We start from the raw sequence: 24,140 nt of genomic DNA, 5'->3' as shown, positions 1-24,140 counted from the left end.
TCATCTATATTAAATCTTAAGACTTACTTTTGCCTTTAGAATGGTATATTAATGTCTTATAAGCCATAATACCAAATTCTTTTTTTGCCACGTCACCATCATCCTTGTGAAAATGCTTTTTCACTTGTATTACCAAACAAGATTACTATAACCCCTCCAAATGATCTAATTTTACGGTCAGATAAAACATTAATGGGCTCTCATACATTTTATTTCTTATATATTATTGTATTCTGTATTAGCCTACTAGTATTAGAAAATATATTTTTATATGAAAATGATTTAAAGCTTACACAATAGCTTTTTTTTAATGAAGAGTCCGTGCCATGAGAAAAGTTGTCAGATATTTCTTTTGATTTAGTCATATCAGCATTCATCTTAACAATTGAATAAAATCGTGACTACAAATTAGTTTAATTTTACTGTTTTTAATATATATGTGCCCACAAAATAATAAACACGGTTAAATCATTTAATTAATACACGAACTATATCATGAAAAATAGAACTTAAAGTTTGCATGATACAATGGCACGATCTCTATTATTTAAATTCATTCATTTAGCTGTGGTTTCCAAAATAAATTTGTCTGTTATTATTATTAAAGGTCTCGAGATTAGACTATGGGGAGATACTCAAGTTAGAATGATATAAAAGTGTAAATAATGATTAACTTTAAAATACGTTGGAGGATTCCTATAGGAGCCGTTGTAAAGATTGACTAAATGGTGTAAACTGGAACAGGAAAGTCGGACTGTCGGACTCCAGAGTCCAGATTCCAGACGAGAGTCACTAGAGTTGACAGGACGAAGCACTCTCAGAAAACACGTGTTCTTAAATAGTGTAGTGGTTGAACACATATAATTGAAGTGAGAGGCTGAGTGCAGAAATGAATGAAGGTGGATGGACAATCTCAATCCTTGGATGTATTTTTGGCGAAAGCCGGACGAGCAACGCTGTGACCCCATGGCCCATACCAGTGACTTCACACCCTAAGAGGAATCATAGCAACCAAATAGCGTGTAGTTTAAGGTTAGTTCAGAGTCAGAAGTGGCTTTAAAGCAGACAGGATGAGCCTACGACGGTGTATTTAGTGTGAGTAATTCAATGTGAGCTATATGGTTGCTAACAATAGTAATTGGGTGAGCACTAGGGGTGAGAACATAAGAGAGCTAGTGAAACAGCAGAGCTAGGCAAAGGCGCCATTACAGTAATCACAGGGATGGTGTACAATGAAGGAAAACAAGCAGAAACATATTTAGGATCGAACGAAAACAGCAAGTTGCTATAAGTAAGATAGAAGCAACTGAGTTTATCATTTCAACTCTGGTAAGAGAAACTGAAAAGACAGGTAGCGAAAGCATTGAGGAAGCTGCAACAGGAGAGTCAAATCTGCGTGTTGATGAAATATCTGGGGGTATTATTTTACTGTATTACAGGGCAATGTAACCTAGGAAAAAAAAACTACTTTATCTTATAGAAAAAATTACCCTCTCTGGTTACTGTATGCAAAGGTTTTTTGGTTTCATTGTATATTATTCCATGGTAATGTAACCTAGGAAAAAAACTACTTTTTCTTATAGAAAAAATTACGCTCTTCGAAAATGACACTCGTTCCCGTCGCAATTTAATAGTTTTAGAAATATATATACATTTATATCCTCCAATAATGGGGGACCCCCAGTGGGAACTCAGGGTTTTGGGTGGGGAAAACATACTGGGGAATTGATATATTAACGTAAAACAAGCCTTTTCTTCTCTATACATTACCTTCTTGAAATTATAATAACTGGAGGAAAATACAAAACAGTATATCTGGATAAACTTTGGAGGCGCCGTTACAAAGATTGTGTCATGAAAAAATACAGTCACCAGTGCTGCCAACGTCCGATGTAGATCAAATGTTATTTTGTGACCTGTCATACTACTAGGCTAGGTTAGGTAGGTTTGTTAGGTTCTGTGCCCTTTTTGTACATTTTATATATTGAGTAAAACTTATATGGAGAAATTATTTAATATATGGAAATATCTATCATTACTATCTTTAGTAATGTCAACGTGCCGTTGGTAACTCTGTGTACCATAGGGCAATGCTGGTAACACTGTGTATTATTGGTAACGTTGCTAATGTTATCGTTCGTTCGTAAGAGAAGTGACACCGTGCATCTTAAAGTTATCCGAATTGGTTGATCTGTTTGTTTCCCATTAAAATGAACATCAAATTCGCTTAATTCACGTTATTTACTATAGGAAAACAATTATATTTCGTTTCCCCAGTATGTTTTCCCCACCCAAAACCCCGAGTTCCCACTGGGGGTCCCCCATTACCGTAGGATATAGATGTATATATATTTCTGAAACTATTCATTTGCGACGGAAACAAGTGTCATTTTTGAAGAGATCGTAATTTTTTCTGTAAGAAACAGTAGTTTTTTTCCTAGGTTACATTACCATGGAATAATATACAAAATTACCGTTTTTGGGGGGGGGGGGATTGCATTGTGCATTATGCAACTAATGTGAATTGTGGACCTGCTTAGCTTGTCATGGCCGGTCAAAAAAGGAATTGGCAGCAATAGAATTGACTGACAACCGGTGTGACGGTTTGAATGATCTCCCGGTCTCAGAATTCTCCTTGACATTGTATAATGATTCTTCTCCGCCATTAGCTCGCTTCGCTCGCATGAAAATAAAACATCAAGCTCGTATGTACCGGCAAGCGGTAATGTTGAGCTGTGCACGCTAACATTACAGGAAAATAAAACGTTATCCTCGTATGCACTGGCAAACGGTAATGTTCGCGCATGCGCAGATTATCAAGGAGAATTCTGAGACCGGGGGATCGTTCAGACCATCACACCGGTCAAAAAAGGAATTGGCAGCAATAGAATTGACTGTTAACCGGCTTATTTTAGTGGTGTAAAATTGCTACAAACCGGTGGATGGCTATCTTAAGGGAAAAAAATAGGAATGAATGAAAATAAAGGACCTAATTATAAAGAGAAATACTCTTAGATGGAGTTAGTTGCAGATAGGTTAAAGAAAGAAAGGAAAATGTTAGATGGACTTAATAGGAGTAACGGTCTCATCAAGGGAAAAGAGAATGAAATAAACTTGCTGAAGACAACTAAAATGAGAGAAGTCTAGGACAATAGCAATGTTGCAAGAGGAGATCATAAATTACGGGTAATATGCGATACTCTTATTTCTAGCGAAACTGGAATTCGCTATAAAAAAAGACGATTGCTGGCTAGTTTGGTATTTTTTCCAGCTATACTGTTTTGTATTTTCCTCAGTTTATTATACATTCAAGAAGGTAATGTATAGAGAAGAAAAGGCTTGTTTTACGGTTATATATCGTTTCCCCAGTGTGTTTTCCCCACCCAAAACCCCCGAGTTCCCACTGGGGGTCCCCCATTATTGTAGGATATATATATATATATATATATATATATATATATATATATATATATATATATATATATATATATATATATATATATATATATATATATATTTATATATATATATATATATGTATATATATATATATATATATATATATATATATATATATATATATATATATATATATATATATATATATATATATATATATATATATATATATATATATATTTCTGAAACTATTAATTTGCAATGGGAACAAGTATCATTTTCGAAGAGAGCGTAATTTTTTCTATAAGAAAAAGTAGTTTTTTTTTCCTAGGTTACATTGCCTTGTAATACACTACAATAATACCTTCTCTATATGTTTAATAGGAGCTGGGGCATTATAACTTGCATATCAGTCTATTAAGTAGGTTTTTCAATTTTTCAATATTAAACTTACCCGATAATCATGTAGCTGTCAACTCCGTTGCCCGACAGAATTCTATGGAGGGATACGCCAGCTATCACAATACTAGAAGGGGGTGTATTTACCAGCGCCACCTGTGGCCAGGTACTCAAGTACTTCTTGTTGACACCTCCTCAATTATTCCTCTGTCGTGCTTCCGGCAAGACGTTCTGGGATACGCTTATGTTCTTGGAGTATTTTCACGACTTTGGTGAAGTATTTCTCTTTGATTTCGGCTGTCGCTTTACTGGAAAACTTCTATATTAGCTTAGTTAGCTTTTGGAATTAATTTGATTAATTATGGTGACGAGAGAGTATGAACTCTCGTTCACCTTTCAATGGCCGACCCTTCCCTTAGACGGAAGTGTTGGTGTCTAAGAGAGTATAGACTCTCTTTCTTAATTTTGCTTAACAAAAGTTATAGATTTATTTTATATCTCTCCGCCTCTTATAGGCCTCTTCGATTAACTTCCTTTTATTATAAACTCATTAAAATTAATTTTTATATTTGTTTATATTCGACCTTCCTAATAGTAGGCGGTCTTTTACCGAAGTTAATAAACTTTGAGCCCGTCATTTCGGTTTTACCTGTTAACATATTATGCTATTTCCGCCACAGAGTTTGAAAGATTTTCTTTGACAGTCTCGTACTGTTTTCAAAGCTGAACTAACGTTTTGTTTTGTCTCTGCAGTTGTTGACGTTCAGAACGTTCAACTTGCACTCTATCGTTACGATAGAGAAAGAATGTTCACGGTTTCACGTTGCAGTAAGAGTAACCGTGTCTAGCGTTTTGTTCATTCTTTCTTAACTTAATGGTTTTGATCCTAATAAAGGAACTTTTCAGTTTTTTTCCTTTAACAATAATATGTTTTAACGATATATATGATTGGGCTCTTCTCTCAGGTTCTAAGTCAAGAGAGAGAGAGAGAGAGAGAGATAGAGACGGAGGGAGAAAGAGGATAAACGTTTCATTCAAGCCTGCCAGGCGTACGAGTAACGTCGTTATCGTTTTTTTGCTCTTCTCCCTAGTCTCTTTAGGGGAAGAAACTAAACGTTTCTAGAGTGATCTAGTGTTTAGTCTCTTTCCAACCACTGATTTATCTTTCATTAGATTTTTCTGTTACATTGTAATTCTGTTTTCGCAATTACTAACTTTGAGAAAGGATAGAATTGCGTATTTCAGGTACAAACCACTTAAAGTTTCGAGTTCAGTGAAATAAGTGCAAACAGAAATCAAAGTGATAAGTGATTAGTGCGTGAGGGTACTTTTGTGCGCGCCAGTCGTCCTCCCAGTCCGGGACCTCTTGCAAGCTCCCAAGCCCAGGGGAGAAGCAATGTCGAAGGGCATAAGGGTTCAGCAGGCCTTGATCGGCGCACAGAAGTATTCTCGGTGGTTGTGGGCGTGTCTTACCGAGACCGTCACTCCCACCCGCAGACGATTGAGCCCTTATTTTGCTCGTCTGCAGAAGAGATTAGGGGAGAAAATAAAGGCAGAGTAACGCTGGTCTCAGGTCTCAAGACTTCTTAAACGTTAAGTCCAGACCTATGCCAGACGTACGAAGTTAAAGTTCACAACCCGAATGCAGTCATTGGGTTAGCTCTGACTCTCCTCAGTCATCAGTTGATTACACTCCGACTAAGAGGAGTAAGGTTCTGCCACAACAGATCTCTGCTGTTAAGGCTTTACCTCAGCAGAACTTAGTGTCTGCCGACCCCAAGTTAACTCTACTGCAGTCCATTCAGTCACAACTTTCGGTCTTGATGCGTGAGTGTCGGGCTGAGAGTGTTGCACCGCCTGCACTCCCTCCACCTGTTCTCGCTGCACCTGTGCTCGCCCAGCCTGCACCTGCTCCGCCTGTGCTCGCCCAGCCTGCACCTGCTCCGCCTGGTCGCAGCACCATCTGCCAGGCGTACGATGTTGTGAACTCTACTACAGTCCATGCAAGCACAGCTTTCGGACTTGATGAGTGAGTGTCGGGCTGAGAGTGTTGCTCCTCCGCCTCCGCCTACACTCCCTCCTCCTACACTCGATCCGCCTGATCACAGTACCATCTGCCAGGCGTACGATGTTGTGGACTCTACTACAGTCCATGCAAGCACAGCTTTCGGACTTGATGAGTGAGTGTCGGGCTGAGAGTGTTGCTCCTCCGCCTCCGCCTACACTCCCTCCTCCTACACTCGCTCCGCCTGATCACAGTACCATCTGCCAAGCGTATGATGTTGTGGACTCTACTACAGTCCATGCAAGCACAGCTTTCGGACTTGATGCGTGAGTGTCGGGCTGAGAGTGTTGCACCTCCTGCACTCCCTCCACCTGTTCTCGCTGCACCTGTGCTCGCCCAGCCTGCACCTGCTCCGCCTGTGCTCGCCCAGCCTGCACCTGCTCCGCCTGGTCGCAGCTCCATCTGCCAGGCGTACGATGTTGAACCACTTTCGGAGTTTGCTGTTCACAGTGTTGTTCAGCCTCAGCCTTCTTTAAGGCAACCCTTGCTTTGGGATCAGGAGAGTTACACTCTTCCTCCTCCTCCCCTTGCTGCTCCACCAGTGGTGCAACTCTCGGTTGGGGTACAACAACCTCTCCCCTCCGTGAGTCTGTCTGCTCAACCAGCGCTGCACCGAGTTCAACCCTCATCTAGGCAAGCTCATCTACACCATGGACTTGCGCCTCAGGAGCCTCAGCTTGCTAGAACTTTACCTTGTTCTGCGCAGCCTCAACCTTCTCATGCTCCACTCATCTCTCAGGAACAGGAACGGACTACTCCGCCTCCGTCCTCCGCTCAGCTGGTGCAATCCTTGGGTGCAACTCTTGCTAGGAGTCAACCTCCTTCACCCTTGCACCTGCCTTCTGCTCCGTCTGTTGTTCAGCCTATGCAGTCTGAACCTCAGGTTTTCCCTCAAGTTGAGGAAACCTCTGTTGTTGTTCCAGCTCGTTCTGACTCTGCTGTTCAGCATACCATGGTTTAAACCCCATGCAAGCATGCATAAAGCACTCTAGCACTGGTCATGGAATTTCTGAGAAATGTTAAACGCCATGCACACGCTCTGCTTTCCTTTCAGCAGGCTCTGCTTTCAGCAGGCTCTACTCACTACATGCTCAGCATTCAGCATGCTCTGCATTCAGCATGCTCTGCATACAACATGCTCTGCATACAGCATGCTCTGCTTTCAGCATGCTCTGCATACAACATGCTCTACATACAGCATGCTCTGCATACAGCATACTCTGCATACATCATGCTCTGCATACCTTACCGCATGCTTCTCAACACATCTTGGGTTGTTGCCAACTCACTAGACTGTCAAGCAGTTTCATAACGTTGCCTTCTAGTCTGCTGCTTTGCACCAGTGAACCCTCACTCAGAGAACTTAGCTTTTCTAGGATAAGGTCCCTGTAGATGAGAAAATTCTTTTCTTCCTCCTTCTGATATTCCCTTGAGGACTCTGTCATTTGGAGGGAGCCTTTAGCTGCATAACCTCTTATGGACTTTTATTTAAGCATAACATGCTTACAGGGAAGGTAATGGTTACACTTCAGCCGCTAATCCCGTCTGTTACCACACCTGCTCCCATAGACCTTGAGCTGTGTTGCATGACATGCAGTCCAAGCTTAGTCCTTGTTAGAGGATTTTTTTGTTTACGGAGTCAATGTGTCACGGGGAAGACGTTCAACAACCAACAGAAGGGACTTGTTGTGACGCAGTGGGCAACCTCAGCAACCCGTTAAGGAGTTGTCTGTACGACCCAGACAGTCTAGACAGATTCGGGTTGTCACTGTACTTCCTCGCTTGCCCATGATTGACAGTTTACAGACTGTGCAGCAGTATCATGATCTTGTGTCCGGCTCCGTCAGACGACTGGCTTTTAAGAGCTCCCTCAAGTCGTCGCTGTCTGGAGATTTTCAAATGGACTATGGATCTGACCAAGGAACTGGGCCTCCTGGTCAATTTTGAGGAGTCTCAGCTCGTTCCATCCCAGACCATTGTCTCCTTGGGTATGGATCTTCAGAGTCGAGCTTTTCGGACTTGTCCGTCGGCCCCAAGGATCTTCCAAGCCCTAGAATGCATCCAGAGCATGCTGAGAAGGAACCGATGCTTAGTCAGGCAGTGGATGAGTCTAACAGGGACACTTTCATCGCTGGCCCTGTTCATCGAGTTAGGGAGACTCCACCTCCGCCCCCTTCAGTATCATCTAGCTGCTCACTGGATAAAGGACATGACGCTAGAGACGGGCTCAGTTCCTGTTTCCGAAGAGATGAGGTCTACTCTAACGTGGTGGAAGAACAGCATTCTTCTCAAGGAAGGTCTACCATTGGCTGTTCAGTCCTCCGACCACCGTCTCTTCTCGGACGCATCGGACACGGGCTGGGGTGCGACACTGGACGGACAGGAATGCTCGGGAACATGGAATCAGGAGCAAAGGACACTTCACATCTATTGCAAGGAGTTGTTGGCAGTTCATTTGGCCTTGATAAACTTCAAGTCCCTCCAGCTTAACAAGGTGGTGGAGGTGAACTCCGACTACACCACAGCCTTGGCTTACATCTCCAAGCAGGGAGGGACTCATTCGAGGAAGTTGTTCGAGATCGCAAGGGACCTCCTCATTTGGTCAAAAGATCGAAAGCTCACGCTGGTAACGAGGCTCATTCAGGGCGATATGAATGTCATGGCAGATCGCCTCAGCCGGAAGGGTCAGGTCTTCCCCACAGAGTGGACCCTTCACAAGAATGTTTGCAGCAGACTTTGGGCCCTGTGGGGTCAGCCAACCATAGATCTATTCGCTACCTCGATGACCAAGAGGCTCCTCTTGTATTGTTCTCCGATTCCAGACCCAGCAGCAGTTCGCGTGGATGCCTTTCTGCTGGATTGGTCCCATCTCAACCTGTATGCATTCCCGCCGTTCAAGATTGTCAACAGGGTACTTCAGAAGTTCGCCTCTCACAAAGGGACACGGCTGACGTTGGTTGCTCCCCTCTGGCCCGCAAGAGAATGGTTCACTGAGGTACTGCAATGGCTGGTCGACGTTCCCAGGACTCTTCCTCCTGGAGTGGACCTTCTGCGTCAACCTCACGTAAAGAAGGTACACCCAACCTCCACGCTCTTCGTCTGACTGCCTTCAGACTATCGAAAGACTCTCAAGAGCTAGAGGCTTTTCGAAGGAGGCAGCCAGAGCGATTGCCAGAGCAAGGACGACATCCACTCTCAGAGTCTATCAGTCTTTATGGGAAGTCTTCCGAAGCTGGTGCAAGGCCAATGCAGTTTTCCTCAACCAGTACCAATGTAACCCAGATTGCTGACTTCCTGTTACATCTAAGGAACGTAAGCTCCCTATCAGCTCCTACGATCAAGGGTTACAGAAGTTTGTTGGCAGCGGTTTTCCGCCACAGAGGCTTGGATCTTTCCTCCAACAAAGATCTACAGGACCTCCTTAGGTCTTTTGAGACCTCAAAGGAACGTCGGTTGTCCACTCCAGGCTGGAATCTAGACGTGGTCCTAAGGTTCCTAATGTCATCAGGATTTGAACCGCTCCAATCAGCCTCTTTTAAGGACCTCACATTAAAAAACTCTTTTCCTCGTGTGCTTAGCAACAGGTAAAAGAGTAAGTGAGATCCACGCCTTCAGCAGGAACATAGGTTTCACATCTGAAACGGCTACATGTTCCTTACAGCTCGGTTTTTTGGCTAAAAACGAGCTTCCTTCCCGTCCTTGGCCTAAGTCGTTCGAGATCCCAAGCCTGTCCAACATGGTGGGGAACGAACTGGAGAGAGTACTTTGCCCAGTTAGAGCTCTTAAGTACTATCTAAAGGTCAAAACCATTACGAGGACAATCAGAAGCCTTATGGTGTGCTATCAAGAAGCCTTCTCTACCAATGTCTAAGAACTCAGTTTCTTACTACATCAGGCTTCTGATTAGAGAAGCAAATTCTCATCTGAAGGAAGAAGACCTTGCTTTGCTGAAGGTAAGGACACATGAAGTGAGAGCTGTGGCTACTTCAGTGGCCTTCAAACAGAACCGTTCTCTGCAGAGTGTTATGGATGCAACCTATTGGAGAAACGTCAGTGTTCGCATCATTCTATCTCAAAGATGTCCAGTCTCTTTACGAGTACTGCTACACCCTGGGTCTATTCGTAGCAACGAATGCAGTAGTAGGCGAGGGCTCAGCCACTACATTCCCATAATCCCATAACTTTTTAACCTTTCTCTTGAATACTTTTTATGGGTTGTACGGTCGGCTAAGAAGCCTTCCACATCCTTGTTGATTTGGCGGGTGGTCAATTCTTTCTTGAGAAGCGCCAAGGTTAAAGGTTGTGATGAGGTCCTTTAGTATGGGTTGCAGCCCTGTATACTTTAGCACCTTTGAGTTGATTCAGCCTCCCAAGAGGAACGCTGCGCTCAGTAAGGAAGACGATCTTATTAAAGGCAGAGTAACGGTTCAAGTCGACTTCCTTACCAGGTACTTATTATTTCATTGTTATTGTGGATAACTGATTATATGAAATATGGGATACTTAGCTATCCTTTAATCTTGTACACTGGTTTTCACCCACCCCCCTGGGTGTGAATCAGCTACATGATTATCGGGTAAGTTTAATATTGAAAAATGTTATTTTTATTAATAAAATAAATTTTTGAATATACTTACCCGATAATCATGATTTAATCGACCCTCCCTTCCTCCCCATAGAGAACCAGTGGACCGAGGAATAATTGAGGAGGTGTCAACAAGAAGTACTTGAGTACCTGGCCACAGGTGGCGCTGGTAAATACACCCCCTTCTAGTATTGTGATAGCTGGCGTATCCCTCCATAGAATTCTGTCGGGCAACGGAGTTGACAGCTACATGATTATCGGGTAAGTATATTCAAAAATTTATTTTATTAATAAAAATAACATTTTTCACTCAAGTCCATTGTTTACATCTGAGAGACTGAAGGGGTTTCATTCCCATGGTTTGGAGTGTGTTCTGTGCATTTACCTCTTTGTCTAGGCATGTAGTCAGCTGACTTCGTACCCACTGCTGGTGGGAAGAAAACTATTGAACGATCAGGCCTTTGAGGCTGATTGAGTTTAGATGTCACTCTCACGGTTTTCCCACCCATGTGAGAGAGAGTACTGTATTGCCCAACCCTCTACCAAAGTATTAAAAGAGACGGCGAGACTACGGTCTACTTTGTTTTCATCTCAGCCGTTCATGATCGCTCATCTAGGGGAGCTCCACCACTCGTACTTGAGATGGCACGTATGTTGGCGATTGCGCCCATTAAAGTCGTACTAGGTATCCTGTTAGGTACTCGCAATTACATGCTGCAACCTTAACTGCTCGCCATTGCCTGTGTACAATCATTCTGCTAGCCACCAGGTTGTCCGGGTCACCAACCACCCTTTGAGATACTGTACTACTGATAGAGAGTTATTGGGTCCTTCGACTGGCCAGACGGTACTGCATTGGATCCTTCTCTCTAGTTACGGCTCCTTTTTCCCTTTGCCTGCACATACACTGAATAGTCTCTCCTATTCTTTACATATTCTCATCTCTCCTCGTACACTTAACAACGCTGAGATTACCAAACAATTCTTTGCTCAAGAGTTTAGCTACTGCTTTATAATTTTTCAATGGCTACTTTTTTCCTGGTAAGGATAGAAGGCACTTTTTAGCTATGGTTAGCTGCTCTTCTATGAGAAGGACATTCCAAAATAAAACCCATTGTTCTCTGATCTTGTGGTAAAGTTCTCTTGCTTGAGGGGACACTACTCTATCTTATTTTCTCTCCCAGTGTTTTTTTGAAGTTTTTATACTTTGTTTGTGATAAATGGTTTGGTTTTATTACTGTTCATCATCATCATCATCGTCATCTCCTATGCCTAGTGACACAAAGGGCCTCGGTTAGATTTCACCAGTCATCTCGTATCTTGAGCTTATAATTCAATACTTACCCATTCATCATCTACTTTGTGCTTCATAATCCTCAGCCATGTAGGCTTGGGTCTTCCAATTCCTCCAGTGCCTTGTGGAGCCCAGCTGAACGTTTGGTGAACTAATCTCTCTTGGGGAGTGCGATGAGCATGCCCAAACTGTTTCCATCTATTCCAAATCATGATCTCATCCACCTGTGGTACTCGAGTAGTCTCTATAGTTTCATTTCTAATCCTTTCCTGCCATTTAACTCCCAATATCCTTGTGAGGGTTTTTTTCAATATTAAACTTACCCGATAATCATGTAGCTGTCAACTCCGTTGCCCGACAGAATTCTACGGGAGGGATACGCCAGCTATCACTATACTAGAAGGGGGTGTACTCACCAGCGCCACCTGTGGCCAGGTACTGCAGTACTTCTTGTTGACACCACCTCACTTTTTCCTCTGTCGTGCTTCCGGCAAGACATTCTGGGATACGCTTATGATTTTGGAGTATTGTTCACGGTTTTTGGTGAAGTATTTCTCTAAGATTTCAGCTTTCGCTATACTGGAAACTTTTCTAATTAGCTTAGATAGCTTTTATTTGGTTTTGATTAATGGTTAACGATCTTTTTGCTTGATTTGGAATCCCCCTTGACTTACTCTTTGATTCAAGATGTCTGACCTTTCACAAGCCCCACCCCATAGACGATGTAGGTCTTGTAATAGGCGTGTTCCGAAGGCCTCGGTTGATCCTCACACCGCTTGTTCTGACTGTAGGGAAAGACCCTGTCAGTTGGAAGATCGATGTGAGGAATGCGCCGGACTTTCGGAACTTGAATTTGTTCGATTCCTGAAATATTCAACCAAGTTAGAGAGAGAGAGAGAGTTAGGAGGAGTTCTCGCTCTTCACTTTTTTCCTCACCTCATGATCCTCAACCTTTTCCTCCCCCTGTAGTGGCTACCCCCGAACCTTCTATTTGTGCTCAACCTGATATGTCCGATGTTTTGCGTGCCATTCAGGCTTTATGTGACAAAGTGGAATCGGTGGTTAGTGACCATAAGTCTCTTATGGCAGAAGTCAAAGAACTTAAGGTCAAAAGTGCAGTGGGAGTTGATAGTGCCAGTGCTGTGCCAAGTGCTAGTGTCAGTGCAGTGCCAAGTGCTAGTGTCAGTGTCAGTGTGGTGCGTGAGGGTACTTCTGTGCGTGCCAGTCGTCCTCCCAGTCCGGGACCTCTTGCAAGCTCCCAAGCCCAGGGGAGAAGCAATGTCGAAGGGCAAAAGGGTTCGGCAGGCCTTGATCGGCGCACAGAAGTATCCTCGGTGGTTGCGGGCGTGTCTTACAGAGACCGTCACTCCCACCCGCAGACGATTGAGCCCGTCTTTTACTCGTCTGCAGAAGAAATGTCAGGGAGAAAACGCTGGACTCAGGTCTCAAGACCTCTCAAACGCAAAGTCCAGACCTCAAGAGTTCTACAACCTGGTTGCAGTCATTGGATTAGCTCTGACTCTCCGCAGTCATCAGGTGACTGCACACCTCCTAAGAGAGGTAAGGTGATGCCGCAACAGACCTCATCTTCTGTTAAGGCTTTACCTCAGCAGACCTTAGCGTCTGTCGACCCCAAGATGACTTTGCTGCAGTCCATGCAGTCACAGCTTGCGGTCTTAATGCGTGAGTGTCAGGCTGAGAAGGTTACACCTCCTCCTGCGATTGCTCCGCCTCACCGCAGTCCAGTCTGCCAGGCGTACGAAGTTGAGGTTCCTCAGGATACCTTACCGCGTACTGAGTTGCCAGTTACCAGCGGTGTGCAGCAACCTCCGCCTTCCTTAAGGCAACCTCAGCAATGGGAGCAGGAGTCTTATGCCTTACTTCCTCCGCTTCCGCCTGCGGTTCCACCAGCGAGGCAACAATCTCTTGAGGTACGACAACCTCTTCCATCCATGAGGCAGCCACCTCAGCACTCGCTGCAGCGACCTCAACCCTCCTCAAGGCGAGAGCCTCAACTCCTTAGGCTAGCACCTCAGGAACCTCAACTCGCGAGACAAGAACTGCGTTCTGCGCAGCCGCTACCTCAACTCTCGCAGCTCACACCTCAGGAACCTCAACTCGTTCCTCAGGAACCTGCTACTGCGCATCCGCTACCCTTACAGCAAGCGCAACTCTTGAGACAAGAGACTCATGCTAGGAGTCAGCCACCTCAACCCATGCGCCTACCTTCCTCTACTCTTCCTGACCAGTCTTTGCAGCCTGAACCTCAGGTTTTAACTCAACAACAGAGACTTGAGGATGAAACCACAAGCGTTTATGCACCCGCTTGTTCAGATTCTGCTGTTCAGCATACCACTGTTACATTACCTCTCACTTCGCTACACTCTGGTGATGAGGTTTCTGAGGAGGAAGCTGCGCACCTGGATCCCTCATCAGACGTGGAAGAACCCAAGTCTTCTCCTCTACCCATTGACTTTCGTAAGGTCCTGGCTCTTTTCAGAGAGGTATACCCGGACCATTTTGTTTCTGCTATCCCCCGCTCTCCTCCATCTGAGTTTTCGCTGGGCATGCAACCTGTTAAGTCAACTTATACTAAGCTCGTCTTTGCTAGGTCATCTAAGAGAGCTTTAAGAATATTAGGGGAGTGGTTGCAGTCTAAACAGCAACTAGGGAAGACTTCCTTTATGTTCCCACCTACTAAGCTCACTTCTAAGGCAGGCGTATGGTATGCCACAGGAGAGGAACCAGGCTTGGGAGTCCCTGCCTCTGCCCAGGCTGACTTCTCAAGTTTGGTCGACTCTCCTCGTAGATCAGCAATGAGGCGCTCTAAGGTTTGCTGGACCTTCTCCGATTTAGACCACTTCCTAAAGGGTGTATTTCGTGCCTTTGAGATGTTCAATTTTCTAGACTGGTGCCTGGGGGCCCTAAGCAAGAAGACCTCCCCTGCGGACAAGGACTCGGCCATGCTTTTAATGTCCTGCATGGATAAAGCAATTCGGGATGGGTCTGGCGAGCTTGCTTCAATGTTTGTGTCAGGAGTTCTTAAGAAAAGGGAGCAACTTTGCACCTTTCTTTCTTCCAGCATCACACCTTGTCAAAGGTCTCAACTCCTTTTTGCTCCGCTTTCTAAGTTCTTGTTTCCCGAAGAGCTTATCAAGGATTTGTCTGCAGCCCTGATTCAGAAGGACACTCATGATCTTGTGGCCTCTTCAGCTCGTAAGACTAGGGTTGCTCCCTCAGTTCCCAGGACTTACCGCACCCCAGTGGCTGATACTCCTGCTACAAGGTTTATTCCGCCCTTTCGTGGCAGAGCCCCCAGCCGAGGAAGCTCCCGGCCAGACTCTTCCAGGAGCAAGTCTAGGAAAGGTCCCAAGACTTCAAAAGGCAAACACTGACTCTCCTCCTCTCCAGACAGCAGTAGGAGCCAGACTCAAGACCTTCTGGCAAGCTTGGGAAAGGAGAGGTGCAGACGCCCAGTCTGTCAGGTGGCTAAGGGAGGGTTACAGGATACCATTCTGCCGTAAACCCCCTCTGACCACTTCTCCCATCAACCTCTCTCCCAACTACAAGGAAAAGGACAAGAGGCTAGCGTTGCACCAGGAGGTGTCGCTCCTGTTACAGAAGAAGGCAGTGGTTATAGTCCGGGACCATCAATCCCCGGGCTTCTACAACCGTCTCTTTCTGGTGGCCAAGAAGACAGGAGGTTGGAGACCGGTGCTGGACGTCAGCGCGCTCAATGCTTATGTCACCAAGCAGACGTTCACTATGGAGACGACGAAGTCGGTCCTAGCAGCGGTCAGGCAGGAGGACTGGATGGTCTCGTTGGATCTGAAAGACGCTTACTTTCACGTTCCTATTCATCCAGACTCCCAACCTTTCCTGAGATTCGTTTTTGGAAAGGTTGTGTACCAATTCCAAGCCCTGTGTTTTGGCCTAAGCACAGCTCCTATGGTGTTTACGCATCTGATGAGGAATATTGCAAAATTCCTCCACTTATCGGACATCAGAGCCTCCCTTTATTTAGACGACTGGCTGTTGAGAGCCTCCACGAGTCGTCGCTGTCTGGAGAGTCTCAACTGGACTTTAGACTTGATCAAAGAACTGGGTCTGTTAGTCAACTTAGAAAAGTCCCAGCTCATTCCCTCCCAATCCATAGTTTACCTGGGAATGGAGATTCGGAGTCAGGATTTTCGGGCTTTTCCATCGGCCCCAAGGATAAGCCAAGCCCTAGATTGCATCCTGAGCATGCTGAAGAGGAACAGTTGCTCGGTGAGACAGTGGATGAGTCTCACAGGGACCCTGTCATCATTAGCCCTGTTCGTCGAGTTAGGGAGACTCCACCTCCGCCCTCTCCAATTCCATCTAGCAGCTCATTGGGACAAGGATTTGACGCTCGAAGCAGTCTCTATCCCTGTCACCAAAGAGATGAAGACCACTCTCTTGTGGTGGAAGACCAACCTCCTTCTCAAGGAGGGCCTATCGTTAGCGATTCAGACCCCCAATCTTCATCTCTTCTCGGATGCATCAGACTCGGGCTGGGGCGCGACCTTGAACGGACAGGAATGCTCGGGAACGTGGAACAGGGAACAGGAAACGCTCCACATCAACTGCAAGGAGCTACTGGCAGTTCATATGGCCCTAATGAACTTCAAGTCCCTCCTGCTAGGCAAGGTGGTGGAGGTGAACTCCGACAACACCACAGCCTTGGCTTACATCTCCAAGCAGGGAGGGACCCATTCGAGGAACCTGTACGAGATAGCAAGGGACCTCCTCATTTGGTCAAGAAGTCTAAACCTCACTCTAGTAACAAGGTTCATTCAGGGCAACATGAACGTCGCAGCAGATCGCCTAAGCAGAAAAGATCAAGTCATCCCCACGGAATGGACCCTTCACAAGAGCGTGTGCAACAGACTTTGGACCTTGTGGGGTCAGCCTACGATAGATTTGTTTGCCACCTCCATGACCAAGAGGCTTCCTTTGTACTGTTCCCCAGTTCCAGACCCAGCAGCAGTTCATGTGGATGCTTTTCTGCTGAATTGGTCCCATCTCGACCTTTACGCATTCCCACCGTTCAAGATCATCAACAGAGTCATTCAGAAGTTCGTCTCGCACGAAGGGACACGGCTGACGCTGGTTGCTCCCCTTTGGCCTGCAAGAGAATGGTTCACAGAGGTACTACAATGGCTGGTCGACGTCCCCAGGACTCTCCCTCTAAGAGTGGACCTTCTACGTCAACCTCACGTAGACAAGGTGCACCCAAACCTCCACGCTCTTCGTCTGACTGCCTTCAGACTGTCGAAAGATTCGCTAGAGCTAGAGGCTTTTCGAAGGAGGCAGCCAGTGCGATTGCCAGAGCAAGGAGGATATCCACTCGTAGAGTCTACCAATCCAAGTGGGAAGTCTTCCGAAGCTGGTGTAGAGCCAATGCAGTTTCCTCTACCAATACCTCTGTAACCCAAATAGCTGACTTCCTATTACATCTAAGGAATGAGAGATCCCTTTCGGCTCCTACGATTAAAGGGTACAGAAGTATGTTGGCTTCAGTTCTCCGCCACAGAGGTTTGGACCTTTCTTCCAACAAGGACCTTCAAGACATCCTTAAGTCTTTTGAGACTTCTAAAGAACGTCGTTTACCCACTCCAGGCTGGAATCTAGACGTAGTCCTAAGGTTCCTTATGTCTCCTAGGTTCGAACCTCTCCAGTCAGCTTCCTTCAAGGACCTTACCCTCAAGACTCTTTTCCTCGTCTGCCTTGCAACAGCTAAAAGAGTCAGTGAGGTTCATGCCTTCAGCAAGAACATTGGGTTCACATCCGAATCTGCAACATGTTCTTTACAGCTCGGATTTTTAGCTAAGAATGAACTTCCTTCACGTCCTTGGCCTAGATCGTTTGAAATTCCTAGCCTTTCCAACATGGTAGGTAACGAGCTAGAAAGAGTTCTTTGCCCTGTCAGAGCTCTGAAATATTATCTTAATAGGTCAAAACCTATACGAGGACAGTCAGAAGCCTTATGGTGTGCAATCAAGAAACCTTCGATGCCCATGTCCAAAAATGGAGTTTCGTATTATATAAGGCTTCTGATTAGAGAAGCCCATTCTCACATGAAGGATGAAGACCTTGCTTTGCTGAAGGTAAGGACCCACGAAGTGAGAGCCGTAGCCACTTCGATGGCCTTTAATAAGAACCGTTCTCTGCAGAGCATTATGGATGCAACTTATTGGAGGAGCAAGTCAGTGTTTGCATCATTTTATCTTAAAGATGTCCAGTCTCTTTACGAGAACTGCTACACCCTGGGACCATTCGTAGCAGCGAGTGCAGTAGTAGGTGAGGGCTCAGCCACTACATTCCCTTAATCCCATAACCTTTTTTAACCTTTCTCTTGAATGCTTTTATTGTTGTTTTTTGGGTTGTTACGGTAGGCTAAGAAGCCTTCCGCATCCTTTTTGATTTGGCGGGTGGTCAATTCATTCTTGAGAAGCGCCTGGGTTAGAGGTTGTGTAGAGGTCCTTTAGTATGGGTTGCAGCCCTGTATACTTTAGCACCTTAGAGTTGATTCAGCCTCCTAAGAGGAACGCTGCGCTCAGTAAGGAAGACGAACTTAATAAAGGCAGAGTAACGGTTCAAGTCGACTTCCTTACCAGGTACTTATTATTTCATTGTTATTCTGAAATAACTGATTATATGAAATACGGGATACTTAGCTATCCTTTAGTCATGTACACTGGTTTTCACCCACCCCCCTGGGTGTGAATCAGCTACATGATTATCGGGTAAGTTTAATATTGAAAAATGTTATTTTCATTAGTAAAATAAATTTTTGAATATACTTACCCGATAATCATGATTTAATTGACCCACCCTTCCTCCCCATAGAGAACCAGTGGACCGAGGAAAAAGTGAGGTGGTGTCAACAAGAAGTACTGCAGTACCTGGCCACAGGTGGCGCTGGTGAGTACACCCCCTTCTAGTATAGTGATAGCTGGCGTATCCCTCCCGTAGAATTCTGTCGGGCAACGGAGTTGACAGCTACATGATTATCGGGTAAGTACAGTGATACCTCGGTACTCGACCATAATCCGTTCGAGATCCGTGTTCGACCTCCGATTTGTTCGAGTACCGAATTTTTTTTCCCCATAAGAAATAATGGTATATATTCTATTCCGTTCCCAAGCACTCGAACAGGCCCAAAATATTAATAAAACGTGTACCTAAACAACAATAATTATCTAAATGTGTATGAAATTGGTCAGAAAATCCTATAAAACAATTTTAAACCATTTACTGTACTAAAATAAAACAATTTTAAACCATTTTCTGTACTGTAGTGAACATACCTTTGAGCAGCGGTTCGATGGCATACAGGGATGGATGTGGAGAGGATGGAAGGGGGAGGTTACTGCTTGGAAGGAGAGTCCCCTTCCATGATGTGGCGGGGTAGTTCTCCTTCAGGAGTTGTTTCTCTCTCCAATGAAAGGGTGGGCAGATCTATTTCAGGGGTTTCTTCTCTTCTTTGTCTCTTCTTTGGAGGAGAAACAGGCTTTGATGTAGCAGCTTTCTTTTCTTTTGTGAAAAACTGGTCTATTGTTAATTGTTTCTTCCTCCTCTGCAGTATTCTTCGAAAATGATACATGACACTATCATTAAACATATGCACTGCCCGGTTTGCTACTGCAATTTCTGGGTGGTATTTTTCAGCAAAAGCCTGCACATCTGCCCACTTGGAACAAATTTCATTGATGAGAGAACTTGGAACATCCTCCCTTACCTCATCCTCTTCTGAAGATTCCTGCTCCACAATCAGATCCTGCTGCTGTTGTTGTTGCAGGTGCAACAATTCCTCCACAGTCAACTCGGTAGAATGGCTTTCTACAAGCTCATCAATATCATCCTTGTCGACCTCAAGCCCCAAACTCCTGCCCATGACAACAATTTCCTCAACGACATCAGTGTCATCAGAAATTACAGGGGTAGCAGTGCTTGGACCCGCCTCTGGTTGGAAACCTTCAAACTCCCTCTCTGTGACACATGATGGCCACAGCTTACGCCAGGCAGAGTTCAATGTCCTATAGGTCACACCTCGCCAAGCTTGGTCAATCATGTTAACAGAGTTGAGGATGCTGAAGTGTTCCTTCCAGAATTCCTTTAGGGTCAACTTCGTGTCACTGGTCACTTCAAAACACTTTCTGAAAAGGGCCTTGGTATAGAGTTTTTTGAAGTTTGAAATGACCTGTTGGTCCATGGGCTGGAGTATGGGAGTAGTATTGGGGGGCAAGAATTTGATTTTGATAAAGCTGTATTCTTCTTTCAAGTCATCCTCGAGACCTGGAGGATGTGCAGGAGCATTGTCCATAACCAGAAGACATTTCATTGGCAAGCTCTTTTCAATGAGGTAAGCCTTAACCTGGGGGGCAAACACTTCGTTTATCCACTCAGTAAAGAATTGTCTTGTGACCCAAGATTTAGTGTTCGAGCGCCACATAACTGGTAGTGCACTTTTACAAATATTATTTCGTTTGAACACCCGGGGGTTGTCCGAGTGGTACACTAACAAGGGTTTGATCTTGCAATCGCCACTTGCATTTGCACACAGCAACAATGTTAGCCTATCTTTCATTGGCTTGTGACCTGGCATCTTCGTCTCGTCCTTGGTAATGTACGTATTGGCTGGCATTTTCTTCCAAAATAACCCAGTCTCATCACAATTAAAGACTTGTTGTGCGATCAAATTTTGTTCATTTATGTACCGATCGAATTCCCCCACGTATTTATCGGCTGCAATTTGATCCGAACTAGCTGCCTCCCCATGCCTAGTAACACGATGAATACCTGTTCTATTACGAAACTTTTCAAACCAACCCCTGCTCGCTTTAAATGTAAATGAATCACTTTCACTGGTACTCGGACTTTTCTTCACTAATTCTTCATAGATATGCAACGCTTTTTCACAAATGAACGCTTCACTAACACTTTCCCCGGCCAACTGTTTTTCTTTAATAAATATTAAAAGCAACTTTTCCATCTCCTCAATCACTTGTGGCCTTTGCTTAGTTACCGCCGTAACTCCCGTTGCAACATTCGCCTTCTTAATCATTTCTTTATGCTTTAAAAACGTAGAAATGGTCGACTTCGCCATTCCGTATTCTACCGCTAAATCGGACACTCGTACACCATTCTCATATTTCGCTATAATTTCCTTCTTCAACTCGATCGTTGTTCGCACTGTTTTCCTCTTCTCCTTCCCCTTAACACTCATTACTTTCTTGGGACTCATTATGAAAGCTAAAAAAGCAATTAAAAGCACTGAAAATCACTAAATCACAACGAATGCTGATCGCGCGTTGTCTGAGTGACGCTCTCGAGAGAACTGATGCTTCCCGAACAAGCGAGAGTGGCCGAGATGGCGCGATCATCACAAAGCCCATGCGGTCGTCACGTGTTCGGCTGGTCAAGTACCGAATTTTTGGTCGAGCACCGCAGCAAAAATTTCTCGAAAATTTTGGTCGAACTCCGAATTGTTCGAGTATAGAGTCGTTCGACTACCGAGGTATCACTGTATATTCAAAAATTTATTTTACTAATGAAAATAACATTTTTCTCAAATCTACTAAATCTATTGGAGATTGTTTCATTGTCATACCATGTGACCATTGTGTTGTAGTCCTTAACCCTGTATAGGTATCATTATTTGACCACCTTGTAGGTATCGTGGGTCAACCTCGGGTAGAGAAATTCATAAAAAAATTTATTTACAAATCAATTCGCAACCTTTTAACACTTTTACCCCCAGGCTATTGGGAACTTTCCAACCCTTAAGCCCCAGGGGTTTTTTTTCAAGCACATTTTGCAGCATATATTTTTTAAATTGTTCTAACAGCCTTAATTTTTGTCATAGAGAGGTCAGGTTGGTCTCATTCTTTTTAAAAATACCTAAAGGTTCTCATAAAGTTATCAAAAATATGCAAATAGCAGTTTTTTGCAAGGACATACCAGTACATCCATGGGGGTAAAGGGATGAGTTTTTGAAACGTACCAGTACGTCCTTTGGGGGTAAAAGGGTTAATAGCAAGAACAAATTTCAAGGAATACAGTATTTTAATCTTCAAAAAAAGTAAATAAAAGCTAAGTTCAAAATAAATATTTATTACAAATTAAAGAAATTATTATAAAAAAAAAAAAATGACTACAAAATAATTCACCTAAAATCTAAATATGGAAATAAACTAAAACTATTCTTAGAACTTATTCAATAATAATTGAGCATCATTTGCCGAGATTCACGTTTCCTGAAATGAGATTTTTTTTTTTTTTTTTTTTTTTTTTTTTGCTAGAAAAATCTATCCTCTTTTCAACATTTTTTGGGGGTAGGTAAATGACATAGTTAGTGGCTGGAATTTTTACTGGATATTGTATTATTATTGTACAACAAAAATGTGTAAAAGAATCTGCACTTGGATATTTATTTAATGTTTTATAAAGGGGAATTTTTTTTTTTTTTTCCCACATAGAGCTATGCCATGTTGTGTCGGATAGGCTCGCCAAATGGCCGCCAACCACACCCCCCTGGAAGGTCAGATCTGCTACCTGAAATGGAGAAAGAAATGTCAATATCAGCGAGTCATTTACTTATATAATTGTTCAAGGATTTGCAGAAAAATATTATGGTTGCTAGAATGAAGTTTATATATTATTTTGCAATTTAAACAAATAAAATAATCATAATTAAGTTTTCGTAAAGATACAAACTTAAAAAAACAGGAGAAATTATAAGCCGTTTTATAAAAACATTCGGGGTAGAAGACATTCACAAATACTTTACAATAATCTTTTTAGTTTTATACACGCCTAAACACTACTGCACATTCGATAATTATATAAAAATTTTATTTGTTCCGTAACCGAAATACAAACCACGCTATTTACAAAGGGTATTACTTTTAGCGTAGCTGAAATGGCGAGCCATTAGAATTTAACGAGGGTGTATTACCCCCGCGCTAGTTAGCGGGGGGTAGGGGAGTGGTAGCTAGCTACCCCTCTTCCCCCTCACACACAGGTGAATACTCACTTTAACCTTTGGCTCGGACTGTGACAGACGTCTCTGTCTTGGTCCTCGCTTGGCAGCCATTGTCTGTTTTGTCTTTACTTAATCGCTTACTTTTCATTTACTCAATATATATGTAAACATGTTTTCATGTTTGTATATATATTTGAGTATAGAAATAAGTAAGTTTCCTTTTCAGATGTGTGTGTGTAGTGTACGATATCTACGTGGAGGCCTCGGCAGTTAGGCCACCACGGCGTATTTTATGGGTGGCGATCGAGTTTGACTTATGTCTCTCTCTCTCTCTCTCTCTCTCTCTCTCTCTCTCTCTCTCTCTCTCTCTCTCTCTCTCTCTCTCTCTCTCTCTCTCTCTCTCTCTTGAGGTCGTTCACCCTTTTACTACGTGTTACTACGCCCTTGTAGCCTAGCTTCCTTTCCGTGTGGGGGGTTGCTACGCCGTACGTTTGTATCAATTATTTATGAATCTAATTGTAGTTGTTTTTTGTTTTTCAGCTTGTAGAACGATTCCTTTCGGGGTTTTCGTTCTTTCTTTAGTGTTCATTCATTTTTAAATTACATAATTACATAGTTACATAATTATAATTGTTATAATTCTTTTTTGGTTACAGCTCAACTTCCGCGAGTGTAAGTGGTTGTGAGGGCACGTGCCTGTTGTGTAATTCTTGTTCCTTTCCCTCGGGATTCCTCTTCGGAGCCTTCCCGGGGGAATGAATGTGTACTAATATTATTTGTTTTATTTTCTTTTTTTTTTACAGTTACCGATCTAGTTCGTTTCTGTAATATAGCAACGGTGTGAGCTGTCCGGTGGAGTCCTGGGGATTCGGCTGTTGCTGCCTCCCCCCTTGTATTTTCGTCAGGGGCGTGTCTCCTTCTACTGGTAGTACTCCCGTGTCGACGGACAGCTCTCCAGTTCATTTTAGAACAGTCAGGAGGCTTGCCTCCTTGGGCGGATAACTTTCCTTCCGAGGGAAGTTTTTCCTGTCCAGGCTTGAGTTTTTCCCCTTTTGGGGGGTTCTTCTCTTGCCCTTTTTTTTTCGTGCGACTATGCTCTTGGTGCTGAGCGGTCGCACCTGCAGTTTCGCTCAAGGGGCTGGGCAACTGCAGGAGCTCCTTTTAGGTCACTGGCTGACCAGTCTCTTCCACGAAGTGTTTCTCTTTCGTTCGCGAGAGAGTACACTCATAGAGACTCCTCTTCGGAGGTTTTTGCTGTTGCTGTTGCTATTGGCCTCCCTCGCCGTAAGGCCCACCGTCCGCCTCATCGTAAGGGCCTCTCATCTCCCTATAAGGGTGCTTGAGGCGCCTTTTGGATCTCCGTTTGCAGCCTACAGCTCCTTTTTCT

The 24,140-nt window shown here is 44.1% G+C and overlaps 1 long non-coding RNA gene across 1 annotated transcript in view; it reads left to right on the top strand.

Annotated features, from left to right (window-relative positions):
* The first annotated feature begins 750 nt into the window (after positions 1 to 750).
* Positions 751 to 24,140, top strand: part of LOC137650540 (uncharacterized) — a 42,030-nt gene continuing 18,640 nt past the window's right edge. The window contains exon 1 of the long non-coding RNA XR_011045982.1: positions 751 to 1,032. This is a non-coding gene — a long non-coding RNA (uncharacterized lncRNA). The remainder of the gene's footprint in view (positions 1,033 to 24,140) is intronic.

The sequence above is a fragment of the Palaemon carinicauda genome, chromosome 12 (genome assembly GCF_036898095.1).
Source record: "Palaemon carinicauda isolate YSFRI2023 chromosome 12, ASM3689809v2, whole genome shotgun sequence".
In the NCBI taxonomy this organism is placed as follows: Eukaryota; Metazoa; Arthropoda; class Malacostraca; order Decapoda; family Palaemonidae; genus Palaemon; species Palaemon carinicauda.
Note: the sequence above shows the minus strand (reverse complement) of the source record. Positions and strands in the feature narration are given on the sequence as shown.